Consider the following 17,390-nt stretch of genomic DNA (forward strand, 5'->3'; position numbering starts at 1 on the left):
TCCTCACAAGAGGGACCCGTGGGACCACTCGGACCCGCCTCCTTTGTGCCCAGATGGGGAAACCGAAGCAGGTAGGAAGAACTCAACCAAGGCCACAGAGCTAGCCTGCACAGGACCAGGCTCTACCCACTCTTTCCACACACCCACGCCCACCCCCAGCAGCGCAGCTCAGGGCCCAAGGAACCGCACAGGTCTCAGTCAGCTCTAGGGATGACCTGGCTGGATTGAGTCTCTGAGCTGACCTGAGAACAGGTTTCCAAGCACCTGGTAAAACACTGGGGCACCTGCCTCTCTAATGCCAAAGTTAATCCTAGGCCAGCATGATTGTTTAACCCTCTCCTGGTCTGGCTTATGAGAACAGCAGAGATGTCTGTGAGTGTGCAGGGATGGGGCAATCACTTATTCTGTGCCAGTCTCCATGCTGGGCACCAGGGCAGAGGAGCCCCATGCAGCCTCTGACCCTTCCCAGCTCACAGTGTGTCTGGAGAGATGGATAAGTACAACCCAGCAGTGTGTAGGGCCTTTAGGGGGAGTACAGAGGCCTGTAGGAGCAGTGGGGGTGGGGAGGAGGTGAAGGTTTTCCAGGCAAAGCAAACAGAAGTCAGGATGGCCAGGGTGGGGTGGGGGAGATGAGTGTGGCATGGAGAGGTAGTTTGAGGCTGGACCTAGCTTATGGCGGGCACATCAAGGAGTCTGGACTCACTCTTCAGGGAACCAGGAAGCCATTAAAGGATTACAAACAGGGATGTGACACCATCAGATTGGCATTGTTATTATTATTGTCATCCTGGCTGTCTTTGTATGTTCTCTGAATATTTCTGCAAACTCTCTGGCCCCCAAACACACATTAGGGTGAAAGCCCTAAAAATCACTTTTTCTCAATGTAACACATTCTATACCACCACAAATGACAGCCAGCTATCAAAGCCACCCTACTGGAGAATGGGCTGTCTTGGATGGCAGTGAGTTCCCCAGGCAATGGAGATGTATAAGAAAGAGTCAGTTGACCTTTTGGTTTAGGACCCTCTAGCGGGGAACACAGGGAAAGTTCTGTAGAACAAAGAACCACTGCTCCCAGCTCTGACACTAACTTGCCACAGAATCTTGGCCTCTCTTAACTTGTTTCCTTCCTGTAAAAAGGGATTAATGACTTCTCTCCTATTTGACCTGGTTGTTCTGAGATTTCAATGAGACAGTGTTATCGAAAGTGAAAGTTGTAAAGAATTACCTAAAAACAAAAATAAAAATTCCTAGATGATCTCTAAGTTCCCTTTCAACTTTGAAGTTCCTTAATCTATTATATTTTTGAGTCCTTGAGGTGGATAAGACAAAAATTACTATCCCTGTTTTTCAGAGGAAAAAAAAAACTGAACAAAACAGTGAAAGGCAGGGGAGGTTACCTAAGGAGAAAGCAACAAATGGCAGAACTGAGAGTTTAAACCCAGAACTATGAGCTGTACATCCTGATGCTGCTTGCTATGGCAAGTTGCTTTTGTCAGGAGTAAACCCGGTAAATGAACAAGGTGCTCCTTTAAAAGTCCTTGAAAGTGTTAAAGACTATCAGTCACTAGCATCTTAGTGTGCATTGGTTTAGTCAGATTGTTGTCCCTCTTCAGGCTGGACTGAGATGAGCCACGCTGAAGGGATTTTTTTTTTTTTGGAGATGCAGTTTATCTCTCATCACCCAGGCTTGAATGCAATGTTGTAATCCTGGCTCACTGCAACCTCCACCTTTGGGTTCAAGTGATTCTCCTGCCTCAGCCTCCCAAGCAGCTCAGATTACAGGTGCTCACCACCACGCCCAGCTAACTTTTGTATTTTTAGTAAAGATAGGGTTTCACCATGTTGGCCAGGCTGGTCTCAAACTCTTGACCTCAGGTGATCCACCCACCTCAGCCTCCCAAAGTGCTGGGATTACAAGCATGAGCCACCACGCCCAGCCTTGAAGGGATTCTGATAAAAGTGCAGAAACAGGGGATATGTTTCAAGCTGGTCAGTGGGGACTTGTGCACCAGGCTTCCCATCCTGGGTCAGAATGTGTACATGATTTGATGTCCTTTGAATCACAAATGCAGGAGCAAAGTCCAGGTTCTTTTCTCTAACAGTGAGTGCAAACATCTGCTACCCTTTAATTGAACAGTCATGAGCAAGATTTTATTAAGCCTCCCCCAGGTGTCAGGCAGATTTCTAGGCACTTGAGATGCATACATTAGTGAACAAAACAGATAAAAATTCCTGCCCTTGTGGAACTTACCCTGTAGTGAGGTGGGAAAAGAAGATAATAAAAATAAGCATATAAATAACTTACATAGCATGTTAAAAGCTGAAAAGTGCTATGGAAATAATATCAGTCAGTGTTGGCGATGGGGAACAGGTTGTTGTTTATATAGTATAGTCATGGAATACCTCATTGAGAAGGTGACTTTTGAGGAAAGACTTCAAGGAGGAATGTGAGTTAGTCATGCAAATATTTGGGAGAAGATTATCCTAGGCAGAAGAAATGTCCAATGCAAAGGTCCTGAGGTGGAGTATGACCAGTGTGTGTTCAAGGAATGGAAGAACCAGGGTGGTTGGAACACAGTTAGCAAGGGAAGAGTGGGAGACAAAAGATCATAAAGGTGGCTGGGTGCAGTGGCTCACCCCTGTAATCCTAGCACTTTGGGAGGCCGAGGCGGGCGAATCACAAGGTCAGGAGTTTGAGACCAGCCTGACCAACGTGGTGAAATCTCATCTTTACTAAAAATACAAAATTATCCAGGCATGGTGGCACAGGCTTGTAATCCCAGCTACTCAGGAGGCTGAGGAAGAATCACTTGAATCCGGGAGGCAGAGGTTGCAGTGAGCCAAGATGACACCACTGCACTCCAGCCTGGGTGACACAGCAAGACTCCGTCTCAAAAAAAAAAAAAAAAAAAGATTATAAAGGTAATAGGAGCCTGGTTATGGGCAACCTTGTAGCCCACTTTAAAGATAAAGAAATATCTAGCACATCTGAAGCTGCTGAAAAACAAAGACAAAGAAGAAACCATAAAAGCAGCCCTAGGGAAAAATGCATAACCTTCAAAGTAGCAATAATAAGACTGACAACTACTTTTGAGTAGAAACTATGGATGCCAACAGACAATAGACAGTGCATCTTTAAAATGCTGGGATTAAAAAACAAAAATCAAACTGGAATTATATGCCTAGCAAAAGTATCCTTCACAAATGTAGGTAAAACAGACATTTTTAAACAAACGGAAGCTGAGAAATTCACCTCTGGTTGATCATCACTACAAGAAATACTAAAGGAAACTTTTTACATGTTGAATGAGAACTAAAGGAAAAAATAAAGAGCACCAGAAAGAATAAATATGGGATGTATATTTATTTTGAGGCCAGGCATGGTGACTCACGCCTGTAATCCCAGCACTTTGGGAGGCCCAGGTGAGTGGATCACCTGGTGTCAGGAGTTCAAGACCAGTCTGGCCAACATGGTGAAACCCTGTCTCTACTAAAAATACAAAAATTAGCTGGGCACGGTGGTGGGCACCTGCAATCCCAGCTACTCAGGAGGCAGAGGCAGGAGAATTGCTTGAACACGGGAGGTGGAGGTTGCAGTTGGCTGAGGTCGTGCCACTGCACTCCATCCAGTCTGGGTGACAGAGTGAGACTTCATCTCAAAAAAAAAAAAAGAGAGAATCATTTTGACTGTTTAAAAGAAAGTAACACTAACTTTTTGCTACCATTATAATATATATAGAAACAAACAGACATTACACTAGAATAAAGGATAAGTGGAGTGAATGGAGTTAAACCATAGAATTATAGCATTGGATCTTCAATTGTTTGGGAAGTGATAAAAGTACTAACTTTTTTTTTTTTTTTTTTTTTTTGAGACGGAGTCTCGCGCTGTGTCACCCAGGCTGGAGTGCAGTGGCGATCTCGGCTCACTGCAAGCTCCGCCTCCCAGGTTCACGCCATTCTCCTGCCTCAGTCTCCGAGTAGCTGGGACTACAGGCGCCCGCCACCACGCCCGGCTAGTTTTTTGTATTTTTAGTAGAGACGGGGTTTCACCATGTTAGCCAGGATGGTCTCGATCTCCTGACCTCGTGATCCACCCGCCTCGGCCTCCCAAAGTGCTGGGATTACAGGCTTGAGCCACCGCGCCCGGCCTAAAAGTACTAACTTAAGGTAGACTGTAGTAGTTCAGGGATGTATAGTGACATCTTTAAGGTAACTACTGTAAAAATAAGAGTTAAAACTATGAAGCTAATAGAGAAAAATGAATTAAAACTACTTGATTGATTCAAAAGAAGACAAAAAATGAGATATAAAGTCACAAACATGTTGGGTGCAGTAGCTCACACCTGTAATCCTAGCAGTTTGGGAGGCTGAGGCAGCTGGATTGCTTGGGCCCAGGAGTTCAAGACCAGCCTGGGCAACATGGAAAAAAGCCATTTCTACAAAAAATACAAAAAGTAGCTGAGTATGGTGGCACATGCCTGTAGTCCCAGCTACTTGAGAGGCTGAGGTAGGAGGATTGCCTGAGCCCAGGTCAAGGCTGCAGTGTGCCATGATCATGCCACTGCACTCCAGCCTGAGCAACAGAATAAGACCCCATCTCAAAAAAAGAAAGGAAGGAAGGAAGGAAGGAAGGAAGGAAGGAAGGAAGGAAGGAAGGAAGGAAGGAAGGAAGGAAGGAAGGAAAAGAAAGAAAGTCACAAAGAATAAATGGAACAAATAAGAAACAAATAACAAGATACAATTAAACCCAATTACATCAGCAAGTATATTAATTGTACATGGGCTGAACACTTCAAATAAAAGACAAACTGTCAGACTGGATAAAAGAAACAAAATGTTTCTATGTTGAAAAAAAGGAAAGCCAACTTCAAATTTAAGAAAAGAAATAATTGAAAATGAAAGAATTGAAAAAGTTGTATCACACCAGCTCTAACCAAAAGAAAGCAGTACAGTCATATTAACATCAGACGAAATGGACTCTAATGCAAGAAGCATCAATAGAGACAGTGAGAAGCATTTTATTGTATTATATGATTCAACAGGAAGACACAATAATCTTAAATCGTATCCATCTAATAACAGAACTTCAAAAAGGAATAGACAAATTCACCACCACAGATGCTAATCTTAACCCAACTTTCTCAGTAACTACAGAACAACAGGTAGAAATTCAGTAAAAATATAGAAGATTTGAACAACACTGTTACCCAACTTGATCTAAATGACATATACCAAACACTATACCCAATAATGTACAGAATACACATTATCTTCAAATGCACATGAAACATTTTCCAAAATAGAGGTTGGGCTGTAAAGCCAGCCTCAACAATTTTGAGTGATTAAAATAATATTGAGTGTGTTATCTGACCATAGAGGAATCAACCTAGAATCAGTAAGGGAAAGGTAACTAGAAAATCCGCCCTCCCTCCCCTACTGCCAAATAATTGGAAATCACACGAAAATACTTCTAAATGACCTCTGGATCAAAGAATAAATCATGATGGTGATTAGAGAATATTTTGAAATTAACAATAAGGGAAGTAAACTATGTAGTTAGGCAATGCTGAGAAGAAATGTATAAGCTCTGCTTATATTAGAAAAGAAAAAACGATTGAAAAATCAGTCATTGAAGTTTTCATCTTAGGAAACCAGAAAAAGAATAGCACATTAAACCCAAACAAAGAGGGAAAGAAATTATGCAGCTAATAGCGGAAATCAGTGAAACCCATAGCTGACATACAATAGCCAACACTTGTTTCTTTGATGAGATCAATAACTTGTATAAATGCTTAACAAACTAAGAAAGAAAATAAAAAGAGAAAATGTCAAGTACAAATATCAGAAATAAAAAAGGGAGTTTACTACAGATCCTACAGATATTAAAAGAGTAATAGAGGATATTATGAGTAACTTTATGTCAATAAATCTGAACGTGACCATGTTTGTGAATTCATGAACAAATCACTTAAAAATCTCAGTTTCCTAAAATGGATAAGAGAAAAGAGTAGGATATCTGAATCATTTTATATCTGTTAAACAAGTTGAATTTGTAATTAAAAACCTCCCCACAAAGGAAGCACTTAGCCTGGATGGCTTCACAGGGGAATCTTCCAAACACTTAAGGAAGTAATGAAATGAATCTTAGACCAAATGTCAGCAATAGAGCCAGAGGGAGAATTTCCAAATTCATTTTTTTAAAAATTCGGCCAGCCTAACCCTGATATCTGATCCTTACAATGACATAAGAAGAAAAGAAAACTGCCAGCCTTTAGCTCTCATGAGCACAATTGTTAAGATTCCAAATAATTATTGGCCAATCAAACTCAGCAATATAGAAAATGCATAATACATGTGGATTTAGTCCAGTAACTCAAAAGTTGCTTGAACATTTCAAAGCCAATCAGTGTAATTCAACACATTGATAGAATAAAGGAGAAAATCGAATGGTCATCTCAATAAATACAGAAAAGACATTTGGTAAAATTTAACACTTGCTCACGATCAAAATAAAAGCTTTCAACAAACTAGAAATATGATGGAAATTTCTTAATTGAATAGAAGTTCTTTACCAAAAAAAGCCTACAGGTAACATCATATTTAATAATGAAAATAACTTCCGCTTCTCTTACCATCATCCTAGTATAGTAAGGCAGAAATGTATGTAGAAACTGGAAAGAAAGAATTAAGTTAATAAGACTGTCATTTTTCACAGTATACATAAATACACAGACATATGTGTATATAGAAAATTCTTAAGAATCTCCAAAGTCTCTGATACAATGTCAATATGCATATATTATATATACTTGTGAATTACATATAAAATACACAATTGGAAATTAAAATGTTAACATTTAGAGCAGCATCAGAAAACACAATGTCTTAGAAATAAATTTAATAAAAAGCATTTGAAATAAAATGTTGAAAAGAGCAAAACATTGCTGATATTTAGGAAGACCTAAATAAAAGGAGAGAATTACTATGTTTATGAATTAGAAGATAGAGCATTGTGAAGATGTTACTTTTCCGTAAACTGACATATGTAGATTCAATGCAATCCCAATCAATATCCCAGCAGGGACTTTTAAAAATGAAAATTGACAAGCTGATTCTAAAATTTATATGAAAATGCAGAAGACTACAACAGCCAAGATAATAATGGAGAAGAGCAAAGTTGGAGGACTTAATCTACCAGATACCAAGACTTAATGTAAAGCTACAGTAATCAAGACAGTGTGGCATTGGTGCAAAGACCGGCGAATGAAATAGAACAGCCTCCAGCAACACATCTGTCCATACGCATCACCTGATTTATGACAAAGGAAGTGCTGCCCTCAGTTGGGAGAATATTGTTCTTTTCAACAAATTGGGCTGGATTAATTGGATATCCATTTAGGGAAAGAAAAAAAAATCCTTGATTTCATACTTTACATCATTCACAATATTAATTTAAAATTTATGGTGTATCTAAATTTAGAAGAAAATCTAGATAATATTTTCCTGACATTGAGAGTAGACAAAGGTTTCCTAAACAAGTCACAAAAAAGCACTAACCATAAAAAAATTGATGTATTGGACCACATTGAAATGAAAAACTGTTCATCAAAAGATTGCATTTAAGAGGTAAAAAAGCAAACTGCAGACTGAGAAAAGTTATTTGCAATACATATATCTGACAAAGGACTTCTATCCAGAATATATACAGAGCTTCTACAAGCCAGTAAGAAAAAGACTAACAACCCAACTTGAAACTGACCAAAAGGTTTGAACTGGCATTTTGCAAAATATGATATCCAAATATTTAATAAACATATGAAAATTGCCCAACATAATTAGTCACCAGGGAAATGAAATTAAAACCATAGTGAGATACAAGTACACACATACCAGAATGAATACAATTCAAATGAAAATGTTTGTGAACCATTTTCAGAAAACGATTTTGCAACATCTACTAAAGCTAAACATATCCCTATCCCATGATCTAGCAATTCCACTTAGGTCTCTGCCTAAGAGAAATGAGTGCAAATATCCAACAAAAGACCTATATGAGACTGGGCATGGTGCTTCTCACCTGTAATCCCGGCACTTTGGGAGGCTGAGGCAGGAGGATCGCTTGAGCCAGGAGTTCAAGACCAACCTGGGCAACATGGTGAAATCCCATCTCTACAAAAATTACAAAAATTAGCAGGGTGAGGAGGCTGAAGTGGGAGCATCACTTGCGCCCAGACGTTGAGGCTGCAGTGAGCCGAGATCGTACCACTGCACTCCAGCAGAAGCAACAGAGTGAGACCCAGTCTAGAAAAAGAAAAAGAAAAAAAGACACATATCAGACTGTTCATAGTAGCTGTTTAGCCACCTCCTCCATCACCACCACCACTATTTCTACTTCCATCATCGTCATCATTACCACCACTATCACCATAACCCCATCACCACCATCACCAAAACTCAACCATCACCACCAATACCTACTTAACCAGCAGGTGCCATAGTCATTTAGTCACTGCAACCACCGTCACCACCATCATCAAAATCTCTACTGTGACCACCACCATCATCACTATTACTACGCTTCCATCCTTCGGAGTCTGAGCTTATTCATTCCAGGAAACTAAAGCTGCTAAGCTGGGCTCCCAGCCAGTGGCACCCCCATTGACCACGGTGCTCCCTGTTTCCACAGCTAGGGCTGAGTTCTTCTGTGTACCCTCTCCTCCTCACCCTGTTTTTGTCTGCAGACTGCATCCCTTCTTCAGGAGCAGTAAGTCTCGGCTTCCCCTGACGTGATTGAGGATAGGACAGATGGAAGGCCTGCAGGGACCTTAGCAGCCGGCTGGGCACCCCGCAGGGCGCATCCCCAGCCCTCGCTAGAGGGCAGCAGAGCACCACGCCCCCACGGCCCGGGCTCCTCACAAAGGAAGCTTTGTGGAGTGCGGGCCTGCGCTTTGCAGCTCGCTCCTGAGCCAGTGCCCGGCGGAGGGGCTGACCAGCTGATGCATGGTAAGAGACGAGCAGGCCCTCAAGATGCACTCTCCGAGAGAGTGAAGAAAGCAACACGAGTAATCAAGGGGCCTCCCACCAACCCCCTGCCCCCCGGTCCATCCTCTTCAATCCACTCTCCTCCAGTTAACCCAGGCATCCTTTCCTGGGAAAACCCTGCCCTGGCTCCCTCGGGCCTCTGAAGAGTGTCTGAGCTCCCAGCCTGGGACTCGAGGCCATTCGGGCTCTAGCTCCTGCTGATCCCTCCAGCTGTGGTCTCCACCACCCTGCACCCTTGCCTCCTGCGCTCCACTCCCCAAAGCTTTGCATCCTCTGCTTGGGCCGGTGGTTCTCCCTCTTTCAGGAGTGCTATCTTCCACCGGGTGGACTCGCCCTGCAAGCTTTCCCTAGAATGCCTTCCCTGCCACTCCCTACCCGCCAGGACAGGTCAGAGCCCGCCTCTGAGTCCCCACAGTCTCCCGGGCTCCCCTTCGTTGCAGCACTGATCACACTGAGCTTCTCTTCCTGTCTGCTGGGCAGCAGAGACTGCGGATGCTTCAGCCCTGAGCTCTATGAGCCAGCACAGGGCCCAGCACACACTGGGAGCTCAGCAAACATGGGTGGAAGGAAAGAAAGGAGCCCAGAAGGAGGCAGAGGGGGCTGGTGAGAGGCCTGCTGGGTGTTTCTTTGTGTCCTTCCCCGGCCTCCATCTCTCTTCCCTCCCTTCCTCTGAGGGCTAACAAAAAACACTCAACTCCGTGATGCGAGGATTCATTTAGGGACGCATTGATCATGGAGATCATCAGCTGCTGTCACAGAGCTGCTCTCAAATGCATCCAGAAGCAGGGTGACATTCTCCTCGCCCGGGCCAAGCTGGCCTCTCAGACCAAACTGTCCGATGCAAATCTGGAATCCCCAGAGGGTGGAGGCCAGGCTCTGCCAGGCCCAGGTGAGCCCCCGTGTCGCTGCTGTCTGCTCTTTCCAGCACCCCAGCAGCACATTACACAGGAGGGCTTATCGTCATTTTTCAGATACAGAGACCGAAGTCTTGGTGGGAAGAGGCCGAGCCCAGTCTGGGACTCACCCTGCCAGGCAGCGCGGCACAGTATTGAGGTGGAGCGGAGATGAGAAAGAAGGTCTGCGAGGAAGGAGGTTCTCCATGTATCACATGACAATCATCTATCATTGCTCCGCTTGTACCCCCCGCAGAGGAAAAGCCAGATGGGTCCAGGGCCTGTTGTGAAATTTTTCCCAACAGAGCTTGCTGTCATCTTTAATTAAAACACGAGTGGAGGCCGTAGGACTCATTACGTTTCCCAAAATTCTCCATACAGAGATCATTGAATTCACTCCTATCTGGCTCCCTACTGCATTTTACAGATGGGAAAACAAAAGGAGGCCAGTACAGGCTGGGGCAGCAGTTGCATTCGTGGGAGAGCTGAGACTCTAGGGAGAGATGGAGAGCCATAGTAACCCATTGGTGCTCCTGGGCTGCCTTTTCGCCGCTGGATCCATTTGTTCGACTTTCACCTGATATTTATTGTGCTTGATGCCGACGATTATATTGATGCTGATGACGCGCTTTTTATGCTTTCCGCTCGCTTTTCTTTTTCACGCTTTTCGCCTTTACGCGCGCGCGCGCGCGCGCGCGCGCGCGCGCCTTTTCCCGCCGTCGCCGCCGTCGCCGCTGCTGCCTGTCGACGAATAAAGTTCATCGATATCGGAGCTTTTGATAGATTGAGACGATCGATATAGACCTTTCTCCACTACGAGGACGAGATTTTCCGACTTATTCTTCAGAAGATATTGATTAGCACCACCACGCCCCCTAATTTTTGTATTTTTAGTAGAGACAGGGTTTCATCACCACATGTTGGTCAGGCTGGTCTTGAACTCCTGACCTCAGGTGATCCACCCACCTCAGCCTCTTAAAGTGCTGGGATTACAGGGATGAGCCAATGAGCTTTTTAAGCATGAGGATCATATCCCAATGCCCAGAACAGGGCCTGATGCAGAGCCACATCCTCTAAATGTCTGTTTGATGATGGCATGATGGTCCAACAAGAGGAAATTAAACATCCTAAAGCCAGGTTTTGTCTTTTAGTAAAAACAAGCCTCTATGGTTGGTTGGGAAATCAAAGGACTCCAGGGTTGTTGAAACTCTCTGTCATTTCCAGGATCTGGCTCTTCTTCTAGAAATATACATAGCTTTCCCCTGAGTCAATGTCTGCCTACCATTCACCGGGGAGTGACTTACCTATGAACTGGATATATTCCTCTAAAAATGGTAAGTCACTATGTAAAAATTTCAAGGGGCATTAAAGTCCATCTCTTGCACAATGGTGCCTTCATGTATCTGGAACCTTCTGGGTCAGAAGATGGGAATTAATATTTATTGAACAATGGGCACTTCTTTACTTCATTGTTACTAATAGTCAAAGTCTGGGCCTGACACCATGACTGTCCTCATTTTACAGATGAGGAAATCGGCTCAGAGATGTTCAATAACTTGCCCCAAGTCCAGCACCACTTTGGGCAGGTAGGCAAGTGGCAGAGTGGGGATCTTTCTCTTGCCAGTCCCTAGCTTCCATCCTCTCCTTTCAGCAGCCTGCTTCCTTGAGCTGTTTTGCAAAGCTGAACTTCTTGGATAACTGAAGTTGAACTTTTAAATAGACAGCTTGCTTTAGTTTAACCATCTCTGTTGAAACATGTTTCCATACCATCTTACACACTGCCCTGCCTTCTTCTCTGGGAGATCCTGAGTGATGCTTTAAGCCAGTGGATCTCCACCCTGGCACCAGAATCTCCTGGATACCCTAGACCCCAGCCACAGAGTCTCATTAATTGAGGTGGGGTCGGGGCATTTGTATTTTTTAACCACTCCAGTTGATTCCCTCCCTCCCTCCCTTCCTTCCTCCTTCCTTGATTTCTGCCTTCCTTCCTGCCTTCCTTCCTTCCTTCGTTCCTTCCTCCCTCCCTCCCTTCCTCCCTCCTTCCTTCCTTCCTTCCTTCCTTCCTTCCTTCCTTCCTTCCTTCCTTCCTTCCTTCCTTCCTTCCTTCCTTCGTTCCTTCCTCCCTCCCTCCCTCCCTCCCTCCCTCTTTGTTTCTTCTTTCTTTCCCTTTTTATTTTTTTTTGATGGAGTCTCGCCCTGTCGCCCAGACTGGAGTGCAGTGACACGATCTCAGCTCACTGCAACCTCCACCTCCCGGGTTCAAGCGATTCTTCTGCCTCAGCCTCCCGAGTAGCCGGAACCACATGTGTGTGCTACAATTCCTGGCTAATTTTTGTAGTTTTTAGTAGAGACGGGGTTTCACCATGTTGGCCAGGCTGATCTTTAACTCCTGACCTCATGATCCACCCGCCTCAGCCTCCCAAAGTGCTGGGATTACAGGCGTGAGCCACCACACCCGCCTGCCTTCCTTCCTTCCTTCCTTCCTTCCTTCCTTCCTTCCTTCCTCTCTTTCTCTCTTTCTCTCTTTCTGTCTTTTCTCTTTTTCTCTCTTCTTTTTGACAGAGTCTCACTCTATTGCCCAGGCTGGAGTACAATGGCACGATCTTGGCTCACTGCAACCTCCACCTCTTGGGTTCAAGTGATTCTCCTGCCTCAGCCTCCCAAGTAGCCAGGATTACAGGCATGCACCACCATGCCCTGCTAATTTTTTGTAGTTTTAGTAGGGATAGGGTTTCATCATGTTGGTCAGGCTGGTCTTGAACTCCTGACCTCAGGTGATCCACCCGCCTCAGCCTCTTAAAATGCTGGGATTACAGGTGAGAGCCAATGAGCTTTTTGAGCATGAGGATCACATCCCAATGCCCAGAACAGGGCCTGATGCAGAGCCACATCCTCTAAATGTCTGTTTGATGATAGTATGATGGTCCAACAAGAGGAAATGAAACACCCTAAAGCCAGGTTTTGTCTTTTAGTAAAGACACTTTAGTAACCACTCCAGGTGATTCTTTTTTTTTGAGATGGAGTCTCACTCTATCACCCAGGCTTGAGTGCAGTGGCATGATCTCGACTCACTGCAAACTCCACCTCCCAGGTTCTCGCAATTCTCCTGCCTCAGCCTCCCGAGTAGCTGGGATTACAGGCATACACCGCCACACCCGGCTAATTTTTTTGTATTTTAGTAGAGATGGGGTTTCATCATGTTGCCCAGGCTGGTCTCGAACTCCTGAGCTCAGGCAATTCACCCGCCTCAGCCTCCCAAAGTGCTAGGATTACAACCTTGAGCCACCGCGCCCAGCCCACTCCAGGTGACTCTAATGCACAGCCAGGGTTGACAACCTTGGCTTTTTGCTTTTCTTGATGTCCAAAGTCATTAACCCAGCATATGTATTGGAATGGTTTCTGACAGAGTAATTTCCTGGGTCCTATGGGCTTTTAATTTTATTTATTTATTTTATTTTATTGTTTTGAGATAGGGTCTCGGTCTTATGCCCAGGCTAAAGTGCAGTGGTGCAATCATGGCACATTACAGCCTCAATCTCCTGGGATCAAGTGATTCTCCCACCTCAGCCTCCCAAGTAGCTGGGACTACAGGCATGTGCCACCACGCCCAGCTAATTTTTGTAGAAACGGAGTTTTGCTGTCTTGCCCAGGCCAGTCTGCAACTCCTGGGCTCAAGTGATCTACCCACCTCGGCCCCCCAAAGTACTGGGATTACAGGCGCGAGCCACTGTTCTGGCCTCGTGGTTATTTTGAGGATTGTGTGTGTCCTTCTAGGCTGTCCACCCTTCTCTTGGGACCAAACTTCCCGATGAGCCATTTCACTGAGGTTCCTGGAATCCTTCTTTTCATTGCTAGCTTGGAATTCACCGAGAAAGAATGAGCCAAATAGAGTAGAGCTGCCTACAAACCCTGCCTGAGGGGCCCTTGGGATCTTTAAGAGTTTTCCAGACCTTTTCTCTCTCCTAGGTTTTTCCACCCAGATGCTGGCGACCCACTGTGTTGTCCGGTTGTGAACACAGATGGGTCCTCTTCCAAGAAGCCCTCCTGGATTGGGGCTGGGAGCCCTCCTCTGAGGACCTGCAGCCTCCCGCACCAACCAGCCCTATGACTTTACCCATTTGGTGGTGGGGAAAAGGTGTCAACCTCTGTCTGCCTCACAGAACTCTAAGCTCTCTGAAGGCAGGGGCAAGATTATCTGATAAACTGCATAGGTTTTCAGGGCATGTCCGTGACACTGAACAACAGCAGCAGCAGCTGGAACTGAATTTTCCTGGGAGCCCAGGAAAGGAACTAGACTTCTGACCAGAGAGCAAGGGATGGAGAGTCCAGGAGAGCTTCCTGGAAGAGGTAGCATTGGCACAGGCTTGAAAAGATGGGCAGGAATTGGGACAGGCAGAGGAGAAGAAGGGAAGCATTTCAGGCAAAAGGGAGCAGCAGAGGTGAGACAAGTGAAAGGGTGAAGTGTTTAGTCGGATGGAAGGCTGGGAAGAATGGGGGAATCATAGTCCAAGCCTTCAGAGGACAGAAGCCCGGGGAACAGTCCTGGCTAAAAACTGATTTCCACTCCCTCTTCCGGATGAGCAGAACGTGGGGATGCTCCCTCCTTGAGGCTTTTCCTGGGAAGCCCCACCCACCTTATCTGCCCGGAGGACACCGAGTTCCCAGGGCTGGATGGGTGCCAGCCCTGGCTGCTGACTTGCCGCTCTGGCAGCTAAGGAGCTGGAACGTGGAGCTGGGACTTCCACAGAAGTCCAGCATCCAAGTCCTCAAAGTTGGTCCCTCTGGAGCAGCGGGAAGCACGTCTCCCAAGCTGGAGTCACTATTCCTTGCTCTGTTGCCCAAGAGAACCCTGCAACATGCGCCCAGAGCCTCAGTGTCGCCATAGGTACATGGGGAGGAGCGTGGGCTAGAGGCGTCAAAAGCCCTGCCTGCTCCAGGGACCTGGGATTTCTGAGCGCAAATGCTGCCTTTGCCTCCCTAGGGGGAGACACAGCCCCCCACACACTAGATGAAACTCTCATCAATCCCAAGACCGAGTCCTAGCCTCTCATCCAGCTTAGGTGGATTAATTAGCACCGCTTTCTAGAGCTTTGTACCCTTCATTTCTTCTTGCCAGCTCCATCTACCTAGACCCCTCTCTTTTCCAGTTCTCATAAACTGGACCCTCTCTTTTCTCCCCCAGAATTAAAGGGGTGCTGGATTCTTTTAGTCTTGCCTCCCTCCCTTGGCACATATGCCCACTTTGGTACTACTATTACTATGACTTCTACTAGTACTGCTGTGACTGTCTTCTCGTCGTCCTTCTAGTCCTTTACTACGATCCTGCCAATGCTTCTACTATTAATGCTAGCACTTCTTACTATGACCACCACAACCAGTACTTCTACTACTATTGCTTCTACTGCCTGTACTGCATCCCCACCCAAGTCTCATCTTGAATTGTAATCCCCATGTGTTGAGAGAGGGACCTGGTGGGAGTCGATTGGATCATAGGAGCGTTCCCCCAGTGCTGTTCTCGTGAGAGTGAGTGAGTTCTCATGAGATTTGATGGTTTTAAAGTGTGGCACCTCCCCTTTGCTCACTCTTCCTCTCTCCTGCCATCTTATGAAGATGGTGCTTGCTTTCCTTTCACCTTCCACATGATCGGAAGTTTCCTGAGTCCTCCCCAGCCATGAGGAACTGTGAGTCAATTAAACCTCGTTTGTTTATAAATTACCCAGTCCCAGGTAGTCTCTTTATAGCAGTGTGAAAATGGACTAGAACATAGTACTTCTTACTATACTACCACCAGTATTTCTACTGCAGTACACCCACCATGATTGCGTCTCTTGGTATTTATACTACTACCACTTTGCTACTACTATAATGATGGCTACATACTATTTGCAGCAAACATTATGAATCACACACAATGGGCCAAAGACTGAGCTAAGCACCCTGTATCAATTGATACAATTTAAATCATAGCCACAGATGTCTGTGGCATAATATTGACAAAAAGAGTCAAACTGTAAAATATTTATTTTATTATTAAAAATTATTATTAAATTAAAAATTATTATTAAAAAGAGATTTATTCTGAGCCAAATAGGAGTGACCATGGCCCATGACACAGCCCTCACTCAGAAGGCCCTGAGAACTTGTGCCCAAAGTGGTTGAGTGCAGCTTAGTTTTATACATTTTAGGGAGACATGAGACATCAAACACATTAAGCTATGCATTGGTTCAGGCCAGAAAGGTGGGACAACTTGAAGCAGAGTGCAGGTGGGGGCTCCTAGGTTATAGGCAGAGTAAAAAATGTTCTGATTAGTAATTGGTCGAAAGTTATTATCAATAGAAAGGAATGCCTGAGTTATGATAAAAGGTTGTGAAGACCAAAGTTTTATCATGCACATGAAGCCTCCAGGCAGCAGGCTTCAGAAATAATACATTGTAAGTGTTTCTTATCAGATCTGTGTTGATATTAAATGGGGGTCAGCTTTTCCTGAATCTCAAAAGGAAGGAGGGCTACTGACGCATGTCTGACCTCTGCTTCCTATCATGGAACCAGTCTTTCAGGTGAACTTTGGAGTGCCTTGACTGAGAGGAGGGAGTCCAGCTGGTTGGAGGGCAGGGGGCTTAGAATTTTACTTTTGGTTGACAATATCCTCCCTCCTTTATTGATGGGGAAACTGAGGTTTGCAGAGGCTAAGTAACGTGCCCAAATTCATAGAGACAGTAAAAGACTGAACCAAGCTGTAATCCCAGCACTTTGGGAGGCTGAGACGGGTGGATCACGAGGTCAGGAGATCGAGACCATCCTGGCTAACACGGTGAAACCCCGTCTCTACTAAGAAATACAAAAAACTAGCCGGGCGAGGTGGCGGGCCCCTGTAGTCCCAGCTACTCGGGAGGCTGAGGCCAGAGAATGGCGTGAACCCAGGAGGCGGAGCTTGCAGTGAGCTGAGATCCGGCCACTGCACTCCAGCCTGGGCTGCAGAGCGAGACTCCGTCTCAAAAAAAAAAAAAAAAAAATACTGAACCAAGACCTCAACCAGCAACCTAACGACAGGGACCAAGTCTGAGATCTAGAACCTTTCTCCTTTGCCCTTTGTCTGCCTTCATGAATGTATCCTTGTCTTATCTTCAGTCCTTTGGGAAGAATTATTTGAAGTCAAAGAAGGAAAGGGGGCCTACCTCTACAGATGTCTAGAATGCTGTGAGCAATGTACATAGTAGGTGTTTAATACATATTGTTTGAATAAACTGGATTCTAATGATAACCTTTTGAGGTAGGAACAAGGATCTTGATGTTGCAGTTGGGGACAGTGAGATTTTCAGAAATGCTGTGGTCTATCTAAGAGGTGAAATTGGGACTAGATGCTAGAATTCAGTCCTTTCATGACCTCGAATGCAAAGTGAATTGTCCAACCTGACCACAAAGTCTTCTGTGTGCATTGTACATCACAG

General features: G+C 45.1%; 1 long non-coding RNA gene across 1 annotated transcript; it reads left to right on the forward strand.

Moving 5' to 3' along the window:
• The first annotated feature begins 8,804 nt into the window (after positions 1-8,804).
• On the forward strand, positions 8,805-10,284 carry LOC103878137. Its single transcript, XR_638155.4, has 3 exons — positions 8,805-9,068; positions 9,723-9,937; positions 10,020-10,284. It is a non-coding gene; the product is annotated as an uncharacterized LOC103878137 (long non-coding RNA).
• Positions 10,285-17,390: the final 7,106 nt, after the last annotated feature.

Source organism: Papio anubis, chromosome 13 (assembly GCF_008728515.1).
Source record: "Papio anubis isolate 15944 chromosome 13, Panubis1.0, whole genome shotgun sequence".
In the NCBI taxonomy this organism is placed as follows: domain Eukaryota; kingdom Metazoa; phylum Chordata; class Mammalia; order Primates; family Cercopithecidae; genus Papio; species Papio anubis.